This window comes from Camelus bactrianus, chromosome 11 (genome assembly GCF_048773025.1).
Source record: "Camelus bactrianus isolate YW-2024 breed Bactrian camel chromosome 11, ASM4877302v1, whole genome shotgun sequence".
In the NCBI taxonomy this organism is placed as follows: Eukaryota; Metazoa; Chordata; class Mammalia; order Artiodactyla; family Camelidae; genus Camelus; species Camelus bactrianus.
In genome coordinates, this window is record NC_133549.1 from 87525060 (window position 1) to 87549469 (window position 24410).

Genomic DNA, 24410 nt, shown 5'->3' on the forward strand with positions numbered 1-24410 from the left:
TGAAAGCCGTCCTTCAACTAGATTGTTGGGAACACAAAGTTCCTTTTCAGTTGCAAACTACACTCCATACATATATATGGGGAGGTACTAGCTCCAACTCGGTTTTACAGTGAAAACTGTAGGAACTTCAAACCGGCACTAGGAAACACACTGAAAAACTAAAGTAAAAGTTTCCCCTGCAACCCGTTCCCTTTGTGCTAGATGAACGAACGTCTCTCCACATGCTCAGTTCTGAGAGTTAAGTGTGTGTGAGAGCCGTCCTTCAACTAGATTGTTGGGAACACAAAGTTCCTTTTCAGTTGCAAACTACACTCCATACATATATATGGGGAGGTACTAGCTCCAACTCGGTTTTACAGTGAAAACTGCAGGAACTGCAAAACGGCACTAGGAAACACACTGAGAAACTAGAGTAAAAGTTTCTCCTGCAACCCGTTCCCTTTGTGCTAGATGAACGAACGTCTCTCCACATGCTCAGTTCTGAGAGATAAGTGTGTGTGAAAGCCGTCCTTCAACTAGATTGTTGGGAACACAAAGTTCCTTTTCAGTTGCAAACTACACTCCATACATATATATGGGGAGGTACTAGTTCCAACTCGGTTTTACAGTGAAAACTGCAGGAACTTCAAACCGGCACTAGGAAACACACTGAGAAACTAGAGTAAAAGTTTCTCCTGCAACCCGTTCCCTTTGTGCTAGATGAACGAACGTCTCTCCACATGCTCAGTTCTGAGAGATAAGTGTGTGTGAAAGCCGTCCTTCACCTAGATTCTTGGGAACACAAAGTTCCTTTTCAGTTGCAAACTACACTCCATACATATATATGGGGAGGTACTAGCTCCAACTCGGTTTTACAGTGAAAACTGCAGGAAATTCAAACCGGCACTAGGAAACACACTGAGAAACTAGAGTAAAAGTTTCTCCTGCAACCCGTTCCCTTTGTGCTAGTTGAACGAACGTCTCTCCACATGCTCAGTTCTGAGAGATAAGTGTGTGTGAGAGCCGTCCTTCAACTAGAGTGTTGGGAACACAAAGTTCCTTTTCATTGCAAACTACACTCCATACATATATATGGGGAGGTACTAGCTCCAACTCGGTTTTACAGTGAAAACTGCAGGAACTTCAAACCAGCACTAGGAAACACACTGAGAAACTAGAGTAAAAGTTTCTCCTGCAACCCGTTCCCTTTGTGCTAGATGAACGAACGTCTCTCCACATGCTCAGTTCTGAGAGATAAGTGTGTGTGAAAGCCGTCCTTCAACTAAATTGTTGGGAACACAAAGTTCCTTTTCAGTTGCAAACTACACTCCATACATATATATGGGGAGGTACTAGCTCCAACTCGGTTTTACAGTGAAAACTGTAGGAACTTCAAACCGGCAATAGGAAACACACTGAAAAACTAGAGTAAAAGTTTCCCCTGCAACCCGTTCCCTTTGTGCTAGATGTACGAACGTCTCTCCACATGCTCAGTTCTGAGAGATAAGTGTGTGTGAAAGCCGTCCTTCAACTAGATTGTTGGGAACACAAAGTTCCTTTTCAGTTGCAAACTACACTCCATACATATATATGGGGAGGTACTAGCTCCAACTCGGTTTTACAGTGAAAACTGCAGGAAATTCAAACCGGCACTAGGAAACACACTGAGAAACTAGAGTAAAAGTTTCTCCTGCAACCCGTTCCCTTTGTGCTAGATGAACGAACGTCTCTCCACATGCTCAGTTCTGAGAGATAAGTGTGTGTGAAAGCCGTCCTTCAACTAGATTGTTGGGAACACAAAGTTCCTTTTCAGTTGCAAACTACACTCCATACATATATATGGGGAGGTACTAGCTCCAACTCGGTTTTACAGTGAAAACTGCAGGAACTTCAAACCGGCACTAGGAAACACACTGAGAAACTAGAGTAAAAGTTTCTCCTGCAACCCGTTCCCTTTGTGCTAGATGAACGAACGTCTCTCCACATGCTCAGTTCTGAGAGATAATTGTGTGTGAAAGCCGTCCTTCAACTAGATTGTTGGGAACACAAAGTTCCTTTTCAGTTGCAAACTACACTCCATACATATATATGGGGAGGTACTAGCTCCAACTCGGTTTTACAGTGAAAACTGCAGGAACTTCAAACCGGCACTAGGAAACACACTTAAAAACTAGAGTAAAAGTTTATCCTGCAACCCGTTCCCTTTGTGCTAGATGAACGAACGTCTCTCCACATGCTCAGTTCTGAGAGATAAGTGTGTGTGAGAGCCGTCCTTCAACTAGATTGTTGGGAACACAAAGTTCCTTTTCATTGCAAACTACACTCCATACATATATATGGGGAGGTACTAGCTCCAACTCGGTTTTACAGTGAAAACTGCAGGAACTTCAAACCGGCACTAGGAAACACACTGAGAAACTAGAGTAAAAGTTTCTCCTGCAACCCGTTCCCTTTGTGCTAGATGAACGAACGTCTCTCCACATGCTCAGTTCTGAGAGATAAGTGTGTGTGAAAGCCGTCCTTCAACTAGATTGTTGGGAACACAAAGTTCCTTTTCAGTTGCAAACTACACTCCATACATATATATGGGGAGGTACTAGCTCCAACTCGGTTTTACAGTGAAAACTGCAGGAACTTCAAACCGGCACTAGGAAACACACTGAAAAACTAGAGTAAAAGTTTCTCCTGCAACCCGTTCCCTTTGTGCTAGATGAACGAACGTCTCTCCACATGCTCAGTTCTGAGAGATAAGTGTGTGTGAAAGCCGTCCTTCAACTAGATTGTTGGGAACACAAAGTTCCTTTTCAGTTGCAACTACACTCCATACGTATATATGGGGAGGTACTAGCTCCAACTCGGTTTTACAGTGAAAACTGCAGGAACTTCAAACCGGCACTAGGAAACACACTGAGAAACTAGAGTAAAAGTTTCTCCTGCAACCCGTTCCCTTTGTGCTAGATGAACGAACGTCTCTCCACATGCTCAGTTCTGAGAGATAAGTGTGTGTGAGAGCCGTCCTTCAACTAGAGTGTTGGGAACACAAAGTTCCTTTTCATTGCAAACTACACTCCATACATATATATGGGGAGGTACTAGCTCCAACTCGGTTTTACAGTGAAAACTGCAGGAACTTCAAACCGGCACTAGGAAACACACTGAGAAACTAGAGTAAAAGTTTCTCCTGCAACCCGTTCCCTTTGTGCTAGATGAACGAACGTCTCTCCACATGCTCAGTTCTGAGAGATAAGTGTGTGTGAAAGCCGTCCTTCAACTAAATTGTTGGGAACACAAAGTTCCTTTTCAGTTGCAAACTACACTCCATACATATATATGGGGAGGTACTAGCTCCAACTCGGTTTTACAGTGAAAACTGTAGGAACTTCAAACCGGCAATAGGAAACACACTGAAAAACTAGAGTAAAAGTTTCCCCTGCAACCCGTTCCCTTTGTGCTAGATGTACGAACGTCTCTCCACATGCTCAGTTCTGAGAGATAAGTGTGTGTGAAAGCCGTCCTTCAACTAGATTGTTGGGAACACAAAGTTCCTTTTCAGTTGCAAACTACACTCCATACATATATATGGGGAGGTACTAGCTCCAACTCGGTTTTACAGTGAAAACTGCAGGAAATTCAAACCGGCACTAGGAAACACACTGAGAAACTAGAGTAAAAGTTTCTCCTGCAACCCGTTCCCTTTGTGCTAGATGAACGAACGTCTCTCCACATGCTCAGTTCTGAGAGATAAGTGTGTGTGAAAGCCGTCCTTCAACTAGATTGTTGGGAACACAAAGTTCCTTTTCAGTTGCAAACTACACTCCATACATATATATGGGGAGGTACTAGCTCCAACTCGGTTTTACAGTGAAAACTGCAGGAACTTCAAACCGGCACTAGGAAACACACTGAGAAACTAGAGTAAAAGTTTCTCCTGCAACCCGTTCCCTTTGTGCTAGATGAACGAACGTCTCTCCACATGCTCAGTTCTGAGAGATAATTGTGTGTGAAAGCCGTCCTTCAACTAGATTGTTGGGAACACAAAGTTCCTTTTCAGTTGCAAACTACACTCCATACATATATATGGGGAGGTACTAGCTCCAACTCGGTTTTACAGTGAAAACTGCAGGAACTTCAAACCGGCACTAGGAAACACACTTAAAAACTAGAGTAAAAGTTTCTCCTGCAACCCGTTCCCTTTGTGCTAGATGAACGAACGTCTCTCCACATGCTCAGTTCTGAGAGATAAGTGTGTGTGAGAGCCGTCCTTCAACTAGATTGTTGGGAACACAAAGTTCCTTTTCATTGCAAACTACACTCCATACATATATATGGGGAGGTACTAGCTCCAACTCGGTTTTACAGTGAAAACTGCAGGAACTTCAAACCGGCACTAGGAAACACACTGAGAAACTAGAGTAAAAGTTTCTCCTGCAACCCGTTCCCTTTGTGCTAGATGAACGAACGTCTCTCCACATGCTCAGTTCTGAGAGATAAGTGTGTGTGAAAGCCGTCCTTCAACTAGATTGTTGGGAACACAAAGTTCCTTTTCAGTTGCAAACTACACTCCATACATATATATGGGGAGGTACTAGCTCCAACTCGGTTTTACAGTGAAAACTGCAGGAACTTCAAACCGGCACTAGGAAACACACTGAAAAACTAGAGTAAAAGTTTCTCCTGCAACCCGTTCCCTTTGTGCTAGATGAACGAACGTCTCTCCACATGCTCAGTTCTGAGAGATAAGTGTGTGTGAAAGCCGTCCTTCAACTAGATTGTTGGGAACACAAAGTTCCTTTTCAGTTGCAACTACACTCCATACGTATATATGGGGAGGTACTAGCTCCAACTCGGTTTTACAGTGAAAACTGCAGGAACTTCAAACCGGCACTAGGAAACACACTGAGAAACTAGAGTAAAAGTTTCTCCTGCAACCCGTTCCCTTTGTGCTAGATGAACGAACGTCTCTCCACATGCTCAGTTCTGAGAGATAAGTGTGTGTGAAAGCCGTCTTTCACCTAGATTCTTGGGAACACAAATTTCCTTTTCAGTTGCAAACTACACTCCATACGTATATATGGGGAGGTACTAGCTCCAACTCGCTTTTACAGTGAAAACTGCAGGAACTTCAAACCGGCACTAGGAAACACACTGAGAAACTAGAGTAAAAGTTTCTCCTGCAACCCGTTCCCTTTGTGCTAGATGAACGAACGTCTCTCCACATGCTCAGTTCTGAGAGATAAGTGTGTGTGAAAGCCGTCCTTCAACTAGATTGTTGGGAACACAAAGTTCCTTTTCAGTTGCAACTACACTCCATACGTATATATGGGGAGGTACTAGCTCCAACTCGGTTTTACAGTGAAAACTGCAGGAACTTCAAACCGGCACTAGGAAACACACTGAGAAACTAGAGTAAAAGTTTCTCCTGCAACCCGTTCCCTTTGTGCTAGATGAACGAACGTCTCTCCAAATGCTCAGTTCTGAGAGATAAGTCTGTGTGAAAGCCGTCCTTCACCTAGATTCTTGGGAACACAAATTTCCTTTTCAGTTGCAAACTACACTCCATACGTTTATATGGGGAGGTACTAGCTCCAACTCGGTTTTACAGTGAAAACTGCAGGAACTTCAAACCGGCACTAGGAAACACACTGAGAAACTAGAGTAAAAGTTTCTCCTGCAACCCGTTCCCTTTGTGCTAGATGAACGAACGTCTCTCCACATGCTCAGTTCTGAGAGATAAGTGTGTGTGAGAGCCGTCCTTCAACTAGATTGTTGGGAACACAAAGTTCCTTTTCATTGCAAACTACACTCCATACATATATATGGGGAGGTACTAGCTCCAACTCGGTTTTACAGTGAAAACTGCAGGAACTTCAAACCAGCACTAGGAAACACACTGAGAAACTAGAGTAAAAGTTTCTCCTGCAACCCGTTCCCTTTGTGCTAGATGAACGAACGTCTCTCCACATGCTCAGTTCTGAGAGATAAGTGTGTGTGAAAGCCGTCCTTCAACTAGATTGTTGGGAACACAAAGTTCCTTTTCAGTTGCAAACTACACTCCATACATATATATGGGGAGGTACTAGCTCCAACTCGGTTTTACAGTGAAAACTGTAGGAACTTCAAACCGGCACTAGGAAACACACTGAAAAACTAGAGTAAATGTTTCCCCTGCAACCCGTTCCCTTTGTGCTAGATGAACGAACGTCTCTCCACATGCTCAGTTCTGAGAGATAAGTGTGTGTGAGAGCCGTCCTTCAACTAGATTGTTGGGAACACAAAGTTCCTTTTCAGTTGCAAACTACACTCCATACATATATATGGGGAGGTACTAGCTCCAACTCGGTTTTACAGTGAAAACTGCAGGAACTTCAAAACGGCACTAGGAAACACACTGAGAAACTAGAGTAAAAGTTTCTCCTGCAACCCGTTCCCTTTGTGCTAGATGAACGAACGTCTCTCCACATGCTCAGTTCTGAGAGATAAGTGTGTGTGAAAGCCGTCCTTCAACTAGATTGTTGGGAACACAAAGTTCCTTTTCAGTTGCAAACTACACTCCATACATATATATGGGGAGGTACTAGCTCCAACTCGGTTTTACACTGAAAACTGCAGGAACTTCAAACCGGCACTAGGAAACACACTGAGAAACTAGAGTAAAAGTTTCTCCTGCAACCCGTTCCCTTTGTGCTAGATGAACGAACGTCTCTCCACATGCTCAGTTCTGAGAGATAAGTGTGTGTGAAAGCCGTCCTTCACCTAGATTCTTGGGAACACAAAGTTCCTTTTCAGTTGCAAACTACACTCCATACGTATATATGGGGAGGTACTAGCTCCAACTCGGTTTTACAGTGAAAACTGCAGGAACTTCAAACCGGCACTAGGAAACACACTGAGAAACTAGAGAAAAAGTTTCTCCTGCAACCCGTTCCCTTTGTGCTAGATGAACGAACGTCTCTCCACATGCTCAGTTCTGAGAGATAAGTGTGTGTGAAAGCCGTCCTTCACCTAGATTCTTGGGAACACAAATTTCCTTTTCAGTTGCAAACTACACTCCATACGTATATATGGGGAGGTACTAGCTCCAACTCGCTTTTACAGTGAAAACTGCAGGAACTTCAAACCGGCACTAGGAAACACACTGAGAAACTAGAGTAAAAGTTTCTCCTGCAACCCGTTCCCTTTGTGCTAGATGAACGAACGTCTCTCCACATGCTCAGTTCTGAGAGATAAGTGTGTGTGAAAGCCGTCCTTCAACTAGATTGTTGGGAACACAAAGTTCCTTTTCAGTTGCAACTACACTCCATACGTATATATGGGGAGGTACTAGCTCCAACTCGGTTTTACAGTGAAAACTGCAGGAACTTCAAACCGGCACTAGGAAACACACTGAGAAACTACAGTAAAAGTTTCTCCTGCAACCCGTTCCCTTTGTGCTAGATGAACGAACGTCTCTCCAAATGCTCAGTTCTGAGAGATAAGTCTGTGTGAAAGCCGTCCTTCACCTAGATTCTTGGGAACACAAATTTCCTTTTCAGTTGCAAACTACACTCCATACGTTTATATGGGGAGGTACTAGCTCCAACTCGGTTTTACAGTGAAAACTGCAGGAACTTCAAACCGGCACTAGGAAACACACTGAGAAACTAGAGTAAAAGTTTCTCCTGCAACCCGTTCCCTTTGTGCTAGATGAACGAACGTCTCTCCACATGCTCAGTTCTGAGAGATAAGTGTGTGTGAGAGCCGTCCTTCAACTAGATTGTTGGGAACACAAAGTTCCTTTTCATTGCAAACTACACTCCATACATATATATGGGGAGGTACTAGCTCCAACTCGGTTTTACAGTGAAAACTGCAGGAACTTCAAACCAGCACTAGGAAACACACTGAGAAACTAGAGTAAAAGTTTCTCCTGCAACCCGTTCCCTTTGTGCTAGATGAACGAACGTCTCTCCACATGCTAAGTTCTGAGAGATAAGTGTGTGTGAAAGCCGTCCTTCAACTAGATTGTTGGGAACACAAAGTTCCTTTTCAGTTGCAAACTACACTCCATACATATATATGGGGAGGTACTAGCTCCAACTCGGTTTTACAGTGAAAACTGTAGGAACTTCAAACCGGCACTAGGAAACACACTGAAAAACTAGAGTAAAAGTTTCCCCTGCAACCCGTTCCCTTTGTGCTAGATGAACGAACGTCTCTCCACATGCTCAGTTCTGAGAGATAAGTGTGTGTGAGAGCCGTCCTTCAACTAGATTGTTGGGAACACAAAGTTCCTTTTCAGTTGCAAACTACACTCCATACATATATATGGGGAGGTACTAGCTCCAACTCGGTTTTACAGTGAAAACTGCAGGAACTTCAAAACGGCACTAGGAAACACACTGAGAAACTAGAGTAAAAGTTTCTCCTGCAACCCGTTCCCTTTGTGCTAGATGAACGAACGTCTCTCCACATGCTCAGTTCTGAGAGATAAGTGTGTGTGAAAGCCGTCCTTCAACTAGATTGTTGGGAACACAAAGTTCCTTTTCAGTTGCAAACTACACTCCATACATATATATGGGGAGGTACTAGCTCCAACTCGGTTTTACACTGAAAACTGCAGGAACTTCAAACCGGCACTAGGAAACACACTGAGAAACTAGAGTAAAAGTTTCTCCTGCAACCCGTTCCCTTTGTGCTAGATGAACGAACGTCTCTCCACATGCTCAGTTCTGAGAGATAAGTGTGTGTGAAAGCCGTCCTTCACCTAGATTCTTGGGAACACAAAGTTCCTTTTCAGTTGCAAACTACACTCCATACGTATATATGGGGAGGTACTAGCTCCAACTCGGTTTTACAGTGAAAACTGCAGGAACTTCAAACCGGCACTAGGAAACACACTGAGAAACTAGAGTAAAAGTTTCTCCTGCAACCCGTTCCCTTTGTGCTAGATGAACGAACGTCTCTCCACATGCTCAGTTCTGAGAGATAAGTGTGTGTGAGAGCCGTCCTTCAACTAGATTGTTGGGAACACAAAGTTCCTTTTCATTGCAAACTACACTCCATACATATATATGGGGAGGTACTAGCTCCAACTCGGTTTTACAGTGAAAACTGCAGGAACTTCAAACCGGCACTAGGAAACACACTGAGAAACTAGAGTAAAAGTTTCTCCTGCAACCCGTTCCCTTTGTGCTAGATGAACGAACGTCTCTCCACATGCTCAGTTCTGAGAGATAAGTGTGTGTGAAAGCCGTCCTTCAACTAGATTGTTGGGAACACAAAGTTCCTTTTCAGTTGCAAACTACACTCCATACATATATATGGGGAGGTACTAGCTCCAACTCGGTTTTACAGTGAAAACTGTAGGAACTTCAAACCGGCACTAGGAAACACACTGAAAAACTAGAGTAAAAGTTTCCCCTGCAACCCGTTCCCTTTGTGCTAGATGAACGAACGTCTCTTCACATGCTCAGTTCTGAGAGATAAGTGTGTGTGAGAGCCGTCCTTCAACTAGATTGTTGGGAACACAAAGTTCCTTTCCAGTTGCAAACTACACTCCATACATATATATGGGGAGGTACTAGCTCCAACTCGGTTTTACAGTGAAAACTGCAGGAACTTCAAAACGGCACTAGGAAACACACTGAGAAACTAGAGTAAAAGTTTCTCCTGCAACCCGTTCCCTTTGTGCTAGATGAACGAACGTCTCTCCACATGCTCAGTTCTGAGAGATAAGTGTGTGTGAAAGCCGTCCTTCAACTAGATTGTTGGGAACACAAAGTTCCTTTTCAGTTGCAAACTACACTCCATACATATATATGGGGAGGTACTAGCTCCAACTCGGTTTTACAGTGAAAACTGCAGGAACTTCAAACCGGCACTAGGAAACACACTGAAAAACTAGAGTAAAAGTTTCTCCTGCAACCCGTTCCCTTTGTGCTAGATGAACGAACGTCTCTCCACATGCTCAGTTCTGAGAGATAAGTGTGTGTGAAAGCCGTCCTTCAACTAGATTGTTGGGAACACAAAGTTCCTTTTCAGTTGCAACTACACTCCATACGTATATATGGGGAGGTACTAGCTCCAACTCGGTTTTACAGTGAAAACTGCAGGAACTTCAAACCGGCACTAGGAAACACACTGAGAAACTAGAGTAAAAGTTTCTCCTGCAACCCGTTCCCTTTGTGCTAGATGAACGAACGTCTCTCCACATGCTCAGTTCTGAGAGATAAGTGTGTGTGAAAGCCGTCCTTCACCTAGATTCTTGGGAACACAAATTTCCTTTTCAGTTGCAAACTACACTCCATACGTATATATGGGGAGGTACTAGCTCCAACTCGCTTTTACAGTGAAAACTGCAGGAACTTCAAACCGGCACTAGGAAACACACTGAGAAACTAGAGTAAAAGTTTCTCCTGCAACCCGTTCCCTTTGTGCTAGATGAACGAACGTCTCTCCACATGCTCAGTTCTGAGAGATAAGTGTGTGTGAAAGCCGTCCTTCAACTAGATTGTTGGGAACACAAAGTTCCTTTTCAGTTGCAACTACACTCCATACGTATATATGGGGAGGTACTAGCTCCAACTCGGTTTTACAGTGAAAACTGCAGGAACTTCAAACCGGCACTAGGAAACACACTGAGAAACTAGAGTAAAAGTTTCTCCTGCAACCCGTTCCCTTTGTGCTAGATGAACGAACGTCTCTCCAAATGCTCAGTTCTGAGAGATAAGTCTGTGTGAAAGCCGTCCTTCACCTAGATTCTTGGGAACACAAATTTCCTTTTCAGTTGCAAACTACACTCCATACGTTTATATGGGGAGATACTAGCTCCAACTCGGTTTTACAGTGAAAACTGCAGGAACTTCAAACCGGCACTAGGAAACACACTGAGAAACTAGAGTAAAAGTTTCTCCTGCAACCCGTTCCCTTTGTGCTAGATGAACGAACGTCTCTCCACATGCTCAGTTCTGAGAGATAAGTGTGTGTGAGAGCCGTCCTTCAACTAGATTGTTGGGAACACAAAGTTCCTTTTCATTGCAAACTACACTCCATACATATATATGGGGAGGTACTAGCTCCAACTCGGTTTTACAGTGAAAACTGCAGGAACTTCAAACCAGCACTAGGAAACACACTGAGAAACTAGAGTAAAAGTTTCTCCTGCAACCCGTTCCCTTTGTGCTAGATGAACGAACGTCTCTCCACATGCTCAGTTCTGAGAGATAAGTGTGTGTGAAAGCCGTCCTTCAACTAGATTGTTGGGAACACAAAGTTCCTTTTCAGTTGCAAACTACACTCCATACATATATATGGGGAGGTACTAGCTCCAACTCGGTTTTACAGTGAAAACTGTAGGAACTTCAAACCGGCACTAGGAAACACACTGAAAAACTAGAGTAAATGTTTCCCCTGCAACCCGTTCCCTTTGTGCTAGATGAACGAACGTCTCTCCACATGCTCAGTTCTGAGAGATAAGTGTGTGTGAGAGCCGTCCTTCAACTAGATTGTTGGGAACACAAAGTTCCTTTTCAGTTGCAAACTACACTCCATACATATATATGGGGAGGTACTAGCTCCAACTCGGTTTTACAGTGAAAACTGCAGGAACTTCAAAACGGCACTAGGAAACACACTGAGAAACTAGAGTAAAAGTTTCTCCTGCAACCCGTTCCCTTTGTGCTAGATGAACGAACGTCTCTCCACATGCTCAGTTCTGAGAGATAAGTGTGTGTGAAAGCCGTCCTTCAACTAGATTGTTGGGAACACAAAGTTCCTTTTCAGTTGCAAACTACACTCCATACATATATATGGGGAGGTACTAGCTCCAACTCGGTTTTACACTGAAAACTGCAGGAACTTCAAACCGGCACTAGGAAACACACTGAGAAACTAGAGTAAAAGTTTCTCCTGCAACCCGTTCCCTTTGTGCTAGATGAACGAACGTCTCTCCACATGCTCAGTTCTGAGAGATAAGTGTGTGTGAAAGCCGTCCTTCACCTAGATTCTTGGGAACACAAAGTTCCTTTTCAGTTGCAAACTACACTCCATACGTATATATGGGGAGGTACTAGCTCCAACTCGGTTTTACAGTGAAAACTGCAGGAACTTCAAACCGGCACTAGGGAACACACTGAGAAACTAGAGAAAAAGTTTCTCCTGCAACCCGTTCCCTTTGTGCTAGATGAACGAACGTCTCTCCACATGCTCAGTTCTGAGAGATAAGTGTGTGTGAAAGCCGTCCTTCACCTAGATTCTTGGGAACACAAATTTCCTTTTCAGTTGCAAACTACACTCCATACGTATATATGGGGAGGTACTAGCTCCAACTCGCTTTTACAGTGAAAACTGCAGGAACTTCAAACCGGCACTAGGAAACACACTGAGAAACTAGAGTAAAAGTTTCTCCTGCAACCCGTTCCCTTTGTGCTAGATGAACGAACGTCTCTCCACATGCTCAGTTCTGAGAGATAAGTGTGTGTGAAAGCCGTCCTTCAACTAGATTGTTGGGAACACAAAGTTCCTTTTCAGTTGCAACTACACTCCATACGTATATATGGGGAGGTACTAGCTCCAACTCGGTTTTACAGTGAAAACTGCAGGAACTTCAAACCGGCACTAGGAAACACACTGAGAAACTACAGTAAAAGTTTCTCCTGCAACCCGTTCCCTTTGTGCTAGATGAACGAACGTCTCTCCAAATGCTCAGTTCTGAGAGATAAGTCTGTGTGAAAGCCGTCCTTCACCTAGATTCTTGGGAACACAAATTTCCTTTTCAGTTGCAAACTACACTCCATACGTTTATATGGGGAGGTACTAGCTCCAACTCGGTTTTACAGTGAAAACTGCAGGAACTTCAAACCGGCACTAGGAAACACACTGAGAAACTAGAGTAAAAGTTTCTCCTGCAACCCGTTCCCTTTGTGCTAGATGAACGAACGTCTCTCCACATGCTCAGTTCTGAGAGATAAGTGTGTGTGAGAGCCGTCCTTCAACTAGATTGTTGGGAACACAAAGTTCCTTTTCATTGCAAACTACACTCCATACATATATATGGGGAGGTACTAGCTCCAACTCGGTTTTACAGTGAAAACTGCAGGAACTTCAAACCAGCACTAGGAAACACACTGAGAAACTAGAGTAAAAGTTTCTCCTGCAACCCGTTCCCTTTGTGCTAGATGAACGAACGTCTCTCCACATGCTAAGTTCTGAGAGATAAGTGTGTGTGAAAGCCGTCCTTCAACTAGATTGTTGGGAACACAAAGTTCCTTTTCAGTTGCAAACTACACTCCATACATATATATGGGGAGGTACTAGCTCCAACTCGGTTTTACAGTGAAAACTGTAGGAACTTCAAACCGGCACTAGGAAACACACTGAAAAACTAGAGTAAAAGTTTCCCCTGCAACCCGTTCCCTTTGTGCTAGATGAACGAACGTCTCTCCACATGCTCAGTTCTGAGAGATAAGTGTGTGTGAGAGCCGTCCTTCAACTAGATTGTTGGGAACACAAAGTTCCTTTTCAGTTGCAAACTACACTCCATACATATATATGGGGAGGTACTAGCTCCAACTCGGTTTTACAGTGAAAACTGCAGGAACTTCAAAACGGCACTAGGAAACACACTGAGAAACTAGAGTAAAAGTTTCTCCTGCAACCCGTTCCCTTTGTGCTAGATGAACGAACGTCTCTCCACATGCTCAGTTCTGAGAGATAAGTGTGTGTGAAAGCCGTCCTTCAACTAGATTGTTGGGAACACAAAGTTCCTTTTCAGTTGCAAACTACACTCCATACATATATATGGGGAGGTACTAGCTCCAACTCGGTTTTACACTGAAAACTGCAGGAACTTCAAACCGGCACTAGGAAACACACTGAGAAACTAGAGTAAAAGTTTCTCCTGCAACCCGTTCCCTTTGTGCTAGATGAACGAACGTCTCTCCACATGCTCAGTTCTGAGAGATAAGTGTGTGTGAAAGCCGTCCTTCACCTAGATTCTTGGGAACACAAAGTTCCTTTTCAGTTGCAAACTACACTCCATACGTATATATGGGGAGGTACTAGCTCCAACTCGGTTTTACAGTGAAAACTGCAGGAACTTCAAACCGGCACTAGGAAACACACTGAGAAACTAGAGTAAAAGTTTCTCCTGCAACCCGTTCCCTTTGTGCTAGATGAACGAACGTCTCTCCACATGCTCAGTTCTGAGAGATAAGTGTGTGTGAGAGCCGTCCTTCAACTAGATTGTTGGGAACACAAAGTTCCTTTTCATTGCAAACTACACTCCATACATATATATGGGGAGGTACTAGCTCCAACTCGGTTTTACAGTGAAAACTGCAGGAACTTCAAACCGGCACTAGGAAACACACTGAGAAACTAGAGTAAAAGTTTCTCCTGCAACCCGTTCCCTTTGTGCTAGATGAACGAACGTCTCTCCACATGCTCAGTTCTGAGAGATAAGTGTGTGTGAAAGCCGTCCTTCAACTAGATTGTTGGGAACACAAAGTTCCTTTTCAGTTGCAAACTACACTCCATACATATATATGGGGAGGTACTAGCTCCAACTCGGTTTTACAGTGAAAACTGTAGGAACTTCAAACCGGCACTAGGAAACACACTGAAAAACTAGAGTAAAAGTTTCCCCTGCAACCCGTTCCCTTTGTGCTAGATGAACGAACGTCTCTTCACATGCTCAGTTCTGAGAGATAAGTGTGTGTGAGAGCCGTCCTTCAACTAGATTGTTGGGAACACAAAGTTCCTTTCCAGTTGCAAACTACACTCCATACATATATATGGGGAGGTACTAGCTCCAACTCGGTTTTACAGTGAAAACTGCAGGAACTTCAAAACGGCACTAGGAAACACACTGAGAAACTAGAGTAAAAGTTTCTCCTGCAACCCGTTCCCTTTGTGCTAGATGAACGAACGTCTCTCCACATGCTCAGTTCTGAGAGATAAGTGTGTGTGAAAGCCGTCCTTCAACTAGATTGTTGGGAACACAAAGTTCCTTTTCAGTTGCAAACTACACTCCATACATATATATGGGGATGTACTAGCTCCAACTCGGTTTTACAGTGAAAACTGCAGGAACTTCAAACCGGCACTAGGAAACACACTGAGAAACTAGAGTAAAAGTTTCTCCTGCAACCCGTTCCCTTTGTGCTAGATGAACGAACGTCTCTCCACATGTTCAGTTCTGAGAGATAAGTGTGTGTGAAAGCCGTCCTTCAACTAGATTGTTGGGAACACAAAGTTCCTTTTCAGTTGCAAACTACACTCCATACATATATATGGGGAGGTACTAGCTCCAACTCGGTTTTACAGTGAAAACTGCAGGAACTTCAAACCGGCACTAGGAAACACACTGAGAAACTAGAGTAAAAGTTTCTCCTGCAACCCGTTCCCTTTGTGCTAGATGAACGAACGTCTCTCCACATGCTCAGTTCTGAGAGATAAGTGTGTGTGAAAGCCGTCCTTCAACTAGATTGTTGGGAACACAAAGTTCCTTTTCAGTTGCAAACTACACTCCATACATATATATGGGGAGGTACTAGCTCCAACTCGGTTTTACAGTGAAAACTGCAGGAACTTCAAACCGGCACTAGGAAACACACTGAGAAACTAGAGTAAAAGTTTCTCCTGCAACCCGTTCCCTTTGTGCTAGATGAACGAACTTCTCTCCACATGCTCAGTTCTGAGAGATAAGTGTGTGTGAAAGCCGTCCTTCAACTAGATTGTTGGGAACACAAAGTTCCTTTTCAGTTGCAAACTACACTCCATACGTATATATGGGGAGGTACTAGCTCCAACTCGGTTTTACAGTGAAAACTGCAGGAACTTCAAACCGGCACTAGGAAACACACTGAGAAACTAGAGTAAAAGTTTCTCCTGCAACCCGTTCCCTTTGTGCTAGATGAACGAACGTCTCTCCACATGCTCAGTTCTGAGAGATAAGTGTGTGTGAAAGCCGTCCTTCACCTAGATTCTTGGGAACACAAAGTTCCTTTTCAGTTGCAAACTACACTCCATACATATATATGGGGAGGTACTAGCTCCAACTCGGTTTTACAGTGAAAACTGCAGGAACTTCAAACCGGCACTAGGAAACACACTGAGAAACTAGAGTAAAAGTTTCTCCTGCAACCCGTTCCCTTTGTGCTAGATGAACGAACGTCTCTCCACATGCTCAGTTCTGAGAGATAAGTGTGTGTGAAAGCCGTCCTTCAACTAGATTGTTGGGAACACAAAGTTCCTTTTCAGTTGCAAACTACACTCCATACATATATATGGGGAGGTACTAGCTCCAACTCGGTTTTACAGTGAAAACTGCAGGAACTTCAAACCGGCACTAGGAAACACACTGAGAAACTAGAGTAAAAGTTTCTCCTGCAACCCGTTCCCTTTGTGCTAGATGAACGAACGTCTCTCCACATGCTCAGTTCTGAGAGAAAATTGTGTGTGAAAGCCGTCCTTCAACTAGATTGTTGGGAACACAAAGTTCCTTTTCAGTTGCAAACTACACTCCATACATATATATGGGGAGGTACTAGCTCCAACTCGGTTTTACAGTGAAAACTGCAGGAACTTCAAACCGGCACTAGGAAACACACTGAGAAACTAGAGTAAAAGTTTCTCCTGCAACCCGTTCCCTTTGTGCTAGATGAACGAACGTCTCTCCACATGCTCAGTTCTGAGAGATAAGTGTGTGTGAAAGCCGTCCTTCAACTAGATTGTTGGGAACACAAAGTTCCTTTTCAGTTGCAAACTACACTCCATACATATATATGGGGAGGTACTAGCTCCAACTCGGTTTTACAGTGAAAACTGCAGGAACTTCAAACCGGCACTAGGAAACACACTGAGAAACTAGAGTAAAAGTTTCTCCTGCAACCCGTTCCCTTTGTGCTAGATGAACGAACGTCTCTCCACATGCTCAGTTCTGAGAGATAAGTGTGTGTGAAAGCCGTCCTTCAACTAGATTGTTGGGAACACAAAGTTCCTTTTCAGTTGCAAACTACACTCCATACATATATATGGGGAGGTACTAGCTCCAACTCGGTTTTACAGTGAAAACTGCAGGAACTTCAAACCGGCACTAGGAAACACACTGAGAAACTAGAGTAAAAGTTTCTCCTGCAACCCGTTCCCTTTGTGCTAGATGAACGAACGTCTCTCCACATGCTCAGTTCTGAGAGATAAGTGTGTGTGAAAGCCGTCCTTCAACTAGATTGTTGGGAACACAAAGTTCCTTTTCAGTTGCAAACTACACTCCATACATATATATGGGGAGGTACTAGCTCCAACTCGGTTTTACAGTGAAAACTGCAGGAACTTCAAACCGGCACTAGGAAACACACTGAGAAACTAGAGTAAAAGTTTCTCCTGCAACCCATTCCCTTTGTGCTAGATGAACGAACGTCTCTCCACATGCTCAGTTCTGAGAGATAAGTGTGTGTGAAAGCCGTCCTTCAAATAGATTGTTGGGAACACAAAGTTCCTTTTCAGTTGCAAACTACAATCCATACATATATATGGGGGGGTACTAGCTCCAACTCGGTTTTACAGTGAAAACTGCAGGAACTTCAAACCGGCACTAGGAAACACACTGAGAAACTAGAGTAAAAGTTTCTCCTGCAACCCGTTCCCTTTGTGCTAGATGAACGAACGTCTCTCCACATGCTCAGTTCTGAGAGATAAGTGTGTGTGAAAGCCGTCCTTCACCTAGATTCTTGGGAACACAAAGTTCCTTTTCAGTTGCAAACTACACTCCATACTTATATATGGGGAGGTACTAGCTCCAACTCGGTTTTACAGTGAAAACTTCAGGAACGTCAAACCGGCACTAGGAAACACACTGAGAAACTAGAGTAAAAGTTTCTCCTGCAACCCGTTCCCTTTGTGCTAGATGAACGAACGTCTCTCCACATGCTCAGTTCTGAGAGATAAGTGTGTGTGAAAGCCGTCCTTCAACTAGATTGTTGGGAACACAAAGTTCCTTTTCAGTTGCAAACTACACTCCATACATATATATGGGGAGGTACTAGCTCCAACTCGGTTTTACAGTGAAAACTGCAGGAACTTCAAACCGGCACTAGGAAACACACTGAGAAACTAGAGTAAAAGTTTCTCCTGCAACCCGTTCCATTTGTGCTAGATGAACGAACGTCTCTCCACATGCTCAGTTCTGAGAGATAAGTGTGTGTGAAAGCCGTCCTTCAACTAGATTGTTGGGAACACAAAGTTCCTTTTCAGTTGCAAACTACACTCCATACATATATATGGGGAGGTACTAGCTCCAACTCGGTTTTACAGTGAAAACTGCAGGAACTTCAAACCGGCACTAGGAAACACACTGAGAAACTAGAGTAAAAGTTTCTCCTGCAACCCGTTCCCTTTGTGCTAGATGAACGAACGTCTCTCCACATGCTCAGTTCTGAGAGATATGTGTGTGTGAAAGCCGTCCTTCAACTAGATTGTTGGGAACACAAAGTTCCTTTTCAGTTGCAAACTACACTCCATACATATATATGGGGAGGTACTAGCTCCAACTCTGTTTTACAGTGAAAACTGCAGGAACTTCAAACCAGCACTAGGAAACACCCTGAGAAACTAGAGTAAAAGTTTCTCCTGCAACCCGTTCCCTTTGTGCTAGATGAACGAACGTCTCTCCACATGCTCAGTTCTGAGAGATAAGTGTGTGTGAAAGCCGTCCTTCAACTAGATTGTTGGGAACACAAAGTTCCTTTTCAGTTGCAAACTACACTCCATACATATATATGGGGAGGTACTAGCTCCAACTCGGTTTTACAGTGAAAACTGCAGGAACTTCAAACCGGCACTAGGAAACACACTGAGAAACTAGAGTAAAAGTTTCTCCTGCAACCCGTTCCCTTTGTGCTAGATGAACGAACGTCTCTCCACATGCTCAGTTCTGAGAGATAAGTGTGTGTGAAAGCCGTCCTTCAACTATATTGTTGGGAACACAAAGTTCCTTTTCAGTTGCAAACTACACTCCATACATATATATGGGGAGGTACTAGCTCCAACTCGGTTTTACAGTGAAAACTGCAGGAACTTCAAACCGGCACTAGGAAACACACTGAGAAACTAGAGTAAAAGTTTCTCCTGCAACCCGTTCCCTTTGTGCTAGATGAACGAACGTCTCTCCACATGCTCAGTTCTGAGAGATAAGTGTGTGTGAAAGCCGTCCTTCAACTAGATTGTTGGGAACACAAAGTTCCTTTTCAGTTGCAAACTACACTCCATACATATATATGGGGAGGTACTAGCTCCAACTCGGTTTTACAGTGAAAACTGCAGGAACTTCAAACCGGCACTAGGAAACACACTGAAAAACTAGAGTAAAAGTTTCTCCTGCAACCTGTTCCCTTTGTGCTAGATGAACGAACGTCTCTCCACATGCTCAGTTCTGAGAGATAAGTGTGTGTGAAAGCCGTCCTTCAACTAGATTGTTGGGAACACAAAGTTCCTTTTCAGTTGCAAACTACACTCCATACATATATATGGGGAGGTACTAGCTCCAACTCGGTTTTACAGTGAAAACTGCAGGAACTTCAAACCGGCACTAGGAAACACACTGAGAAACTAGAGTAAAAGTTTCTCCTGCAACCCGTTCCCTTTGTGCTAGATGAACGAACGTCTCTCCACATGCTAGGTTCTGAGAGATAAGTGTGTGTGAAAGCCGTCCTTCAACTAGATTGTTGGGAACACAAAGTTCCTTTTCAGTTGCAAACTACACTCCATACATATATATGGGGAGGTACTAGCTCCAACTCGGTTTTACAGTGGAAACTGCAGGAACTTCAAACCGGCACTAGGAAACACACTGAGAAACTAGAGTAAAAGTTTCTCCTGCAACCCGTTCCCTTTGTGCTAGATGAACGAACGTCTCTCCACATGCTCAGTTCTGAGAGATATGTGTGTGTGAAAGCCGTCCTTCAACTAGATTGTTGGGAACACAAAGTTCCTTTTCAGTTGCAAACTACACTCCATACATATATATGGGGAGGTACTAGCTCCAACTCGGTTTTACAGTGAAAACTGCAGGAACTTCAAACCGGCACTAGGAAACACACTGAGAAACTAGAGTAAAAGTTTCTCCTGCAACCCGTTCCCTTTGTGCTAGATGAACGAACGTCTCTCCACATGCTCAGTTCTGAGAGATAAGTGTGTGTGAAAGCCGTCCTTCAACTAGATTGTTGGGAACACAAAGTTCCTTTTCAGTTGCAAACTACACTCCATACATATATATGGGGAGGTACTAGCTCCAACTCGGTTTTACAGTGAAAACTGCAGGAACTTCAAACCGGCACTAGGAAACACACTGAGAAACTAGAGTAAAAGTTTCTCCTGCAACCCGTTCCCTTTGTGCTAGATGAACGAACGTCTCTCCACATGCTCAGTTCTGAGAGATAAGTGTGTGTGAAAGCCGTCCTTCAACTAGATTGTTGGGAACACAAAGTTCCTTTTCAGTTGCAAACTACACTCCATACATATATATGGGGAGGGTACTAGCTCCAACTCGGTTTTACAGTGAAAACTGCCGGAACTTCAAACCGGCACTAGGAAACACACTGAGAAACTAGAGTAAAAGTTTCTCCTGCAACCCGTTCCCTTTTTGCTAGATGAACGAACGTCTCTCCACATGCTCAGTTCTGAGAGATAAGTGTGTGTGAAAGCCGTCCTTCAACTAGATTGTTGGGAACACAAAGTTCCTTTTCAGTTGCAAACTACACTCCATACATATATATGGGGAGGTACTAGCTCCAACTCGGTTTTACAGTGAAAACTGCAGGAACTTCAAACCGGCACTAGGAAACACACTGAGAAACTAGAGTAAAAGTTTCTCCTGCAACCCGTTCCCTTTGTGCTAGATGAACGAACGTCTCTCCACATGCTCAGTTCTGAGAGATAAGTGTGTGTGAAAGCCGTCCTTCAACTAGATTGTTGGGAACACAAAGTTCCTTTTCAGTTGCAAACTACACTCCATACATATATATGGGGAGGTACTAGCTCCAACTCGGTTTTACAGTGAAAACTGCAGGAACTTCAAACCGGCACTAGGAAACACACTGAGAAACTAGAGTAAAAGTTTCTCCTGCAACCCGTTCCCTTTGTGCTAGATGAACGAACGTCTCTCCACATGCTCAGTTCTGAGAGATAAGTGTGTGTGAGAGCCGTCCTTCAACTAGATTGTTGGGAACACAAAGTTCCTTTTCAGTTGCAAACTACACTCCATACATATATATGGGGAGGTACTAGCTCCAACTCGGTTTTACAGTGAAAACTGCAGGAACTTCAAACCGGCACTAGGAAACACACTGAGAAACTAGAGTAAAAGTTTCTCCTGCAACCCGTTCCCTTTGTGCTAGATGAACGAACGTCTCTCTACATGCTCATTTCTGAGAGATAAGTGTGTGTGAAAGCCGTCCTTCAACTAGATTGTTGGGAACACAAAGTTCCTTTTCAGTTGCAAACTACACTCCATACATATATATGGGTAGGTACTAGCTCCAACTCGGTTTTACAGTGAAAACTGCAGGAACTTCAAACCGGCACTAGGAAACACACTGAGAAACTAGAGTAAAAGTTTCTCCTGCAACCCGTTCCCTTTGTGCTAGATGAACGAACGTCTCTCCACATGCTCAGTTCTGAGAGATAAGTGTGTGTGAAAGCCGTCCTTCAACTAGATTGTTGGGAACACAAAGTTCCTTTTCAGTTGCAAACTACACTCCATACATATATATGGGGAGGTACTAGCTCCAACTCGGTTTTACAGTGAAAACTGCAGGAACTTCAAACCGGCACTAGGAAACACACTGAAAAACTAGAGTAAAAGTTTTTCCTGCAACCCGTTCCCTTTGTGCTAGATGAACGAACGTCTCTCCACATGCTCAGTTCTGAGAGATAAGTGTGTGTGAAAGCCGTCCTTCAACTAGATTGTTGGGAACACAAAGTTCCTTTTCAGTTGCAAACTACACTCCATACATATATATGGGGAGGTACTAGCTCCAACTCGGTTTTACAGTGAAAACTGCAGGAACTTCAAACCGGCACTAGGAAACACACTGAGAAACTAGAGTAAAAGTTTCTCCTGCAACCCGTTCCCTTTGTGCTAGATGAACGAACGTCTCTCCACATGCTCAGTTCTGAGAGATAAGTGTGTGTGAGAGCCGTCCTTCAACTAGATTGTTGGGAACACAAAGTTCCTTTTCAGTTGCAAACTACACTCCATACATATATATGGGGAGGTACTAGCTCCAACTCGGTTTTACAGTGAAAACTGCAGGAACTTCAAACCGGCACTAGGAAACACACTGAGAAACTAGAGTAAAAGTTTCTCCTGCAACCCGTTCCCTTTGTGCTAGATGAACGAACGTCTCTCTACATGCTCATTTCTGAGAGATAAGTGTGTGTGAAAGCCGTCCTTCAACTAGATTGTTGGGAACACAAAGTTCCTTTTCAGTTGCAAACTACACTCCATACATATATATGGGTAGGTACTAGCTCCAACTCGGTTTTACAGTGAAAACTGCAGGAACTTCAAACCGGCACTAGGAAACACACTGAGAAACTAGAGTAAAAGTTTCTCCTGCAACCCGTTCCCTTTGTGCTAGATGAACGAACGTCTCTCCACATGCTCAGTTCTGAGAGATAAGTGTGTGTGAAAGCCGTCCTTCAACTAGATTGTTGGGAACACAAAGTTCCTTTTCAGTTGCAAACTACACTCCATACATATATATGGGGAGGTACTAGCTCCAACTCGGTTTTACAGTGAAAACTGCAGGAACTTCAAACCGGCACTAGGAAACACACTGAGAAACTAGAGTAAAAGTTTCTCCTGCAACCCGTTCCCTTTGTGCTAGATGAACGAACGTCTCTCCACATGCTCAGTTCTGAGAGATAAGTGTGTGTGAAAGCCGTCCTTCAACTAGATTGTTGGGAACACAAAGTTCCTTTTCAGTTGCAAACTACACTCCATACATATATATGGGGAGGTACTAGCTCCAACTCGGTTTTACAGTGAAAACTGCAGGAACTTCAAACCGGCACTAGGAAACACACTGAGAAACTAGAGTAAAAGTTTCTCCTGCAACCCGTTCCCTTTGTGCTAGATGAACGAACGTCTCTCCACATGCTCAGTTCTGAGAGATAAGTGTGTGTGAAAGCCGTCCTTCAACTAGATTGTTGGGAACACAAAGTTCCTTTTCAGTTGCAAACTACACTCCATACATATATATGGGGAGGTACTAGCTCCAACTCGGTTTTACAGTGAAAACTGCAGGAACTTCAAACCGGCACTAGGAAACACACTGAGAAACTAGAGTAAACGTTTCTCCTGCAACCCGTTCCCTTTGTGCTAGATGAACGAACGTCTCTCCACATGCTCAGTTCTGAGAGATAAGTGTGTGTGAAAGCCGTCCTTCAACTAGATTGTTGGGAACACAAAGTTCCTTTTCAGTTGCAAACTACACTCCATACATATATATGGGGAGGTACTAGCTCCAACTCGGTTTTACAGTGAAAACTGCAGGAACTTCAAACCGGCACTAGGAAACACACTGAGAAACTAGAGTAAAAGTTTCTCCTGCAACCCGTTCCCTTTGTGCTAGATGAACGAACGTCTCTCCACATGCTCAGTTCTGAGAGATAAGTGTGTGTGAAAGCCGTCCTTCAACTAGATTGTTGGGAACACAAAGTTCCTTTTCAGTTGCAAACTACACTCCATACATATATATGGGGAGGTACTAGCTCCAACTCGGTTTTACAGTGAAAACTGCAGGAACTTCAAACCGGCACTAGGAAACACACTGAGAAACTAGAGTAAAAGTTTCTCCTGCAACCCGTTCCCTTTGTGCTAGATGAACGAACGTCTCTCCACATGCTCAGTTCTGAGAGATAAGTGTGTGTGAGAGCCGTCCTTCAACTAGATTGTTGGGAACACAAAGTTCCTTTTCAGTTGCAAACTACACTCCATACATATATATGGGGAGGTACTAGCTCCAACTCGGTTTTACAGTGAAAACTGCAGGAACTTCAAACCGGCACTAGGAAACACACTGAGAAACTAGAGTAAAAGTTTCTCCTGCAACCCGTTCCCTTTGTGCTAGATGAACGAACGTCTCTCTACATGCTCATTTCTGAGAGATAAGTGTGTGTGAAAGCCGTCCTTCAACTAGATTGTTGGGAACACAAAGTTCCTTTTCAGTTGCAAACTACACTCCATACATATATATGGGTAGGTACTAGCTCCAACTCGGTTTTACAGTGAAAACTGCAGGAACTTCAAACCGGCACTAGGAAACACACTGAGAAACTAGAGTAAAAGTTTCTCCTGCAACCCGTTCCCTTTGTGCTAGATGAACGAACGTCTCTCCACATGCTCAGTTCTGAGAGATAAGTGTGTGTGAAAGCCGTCCTTCAACTAGATT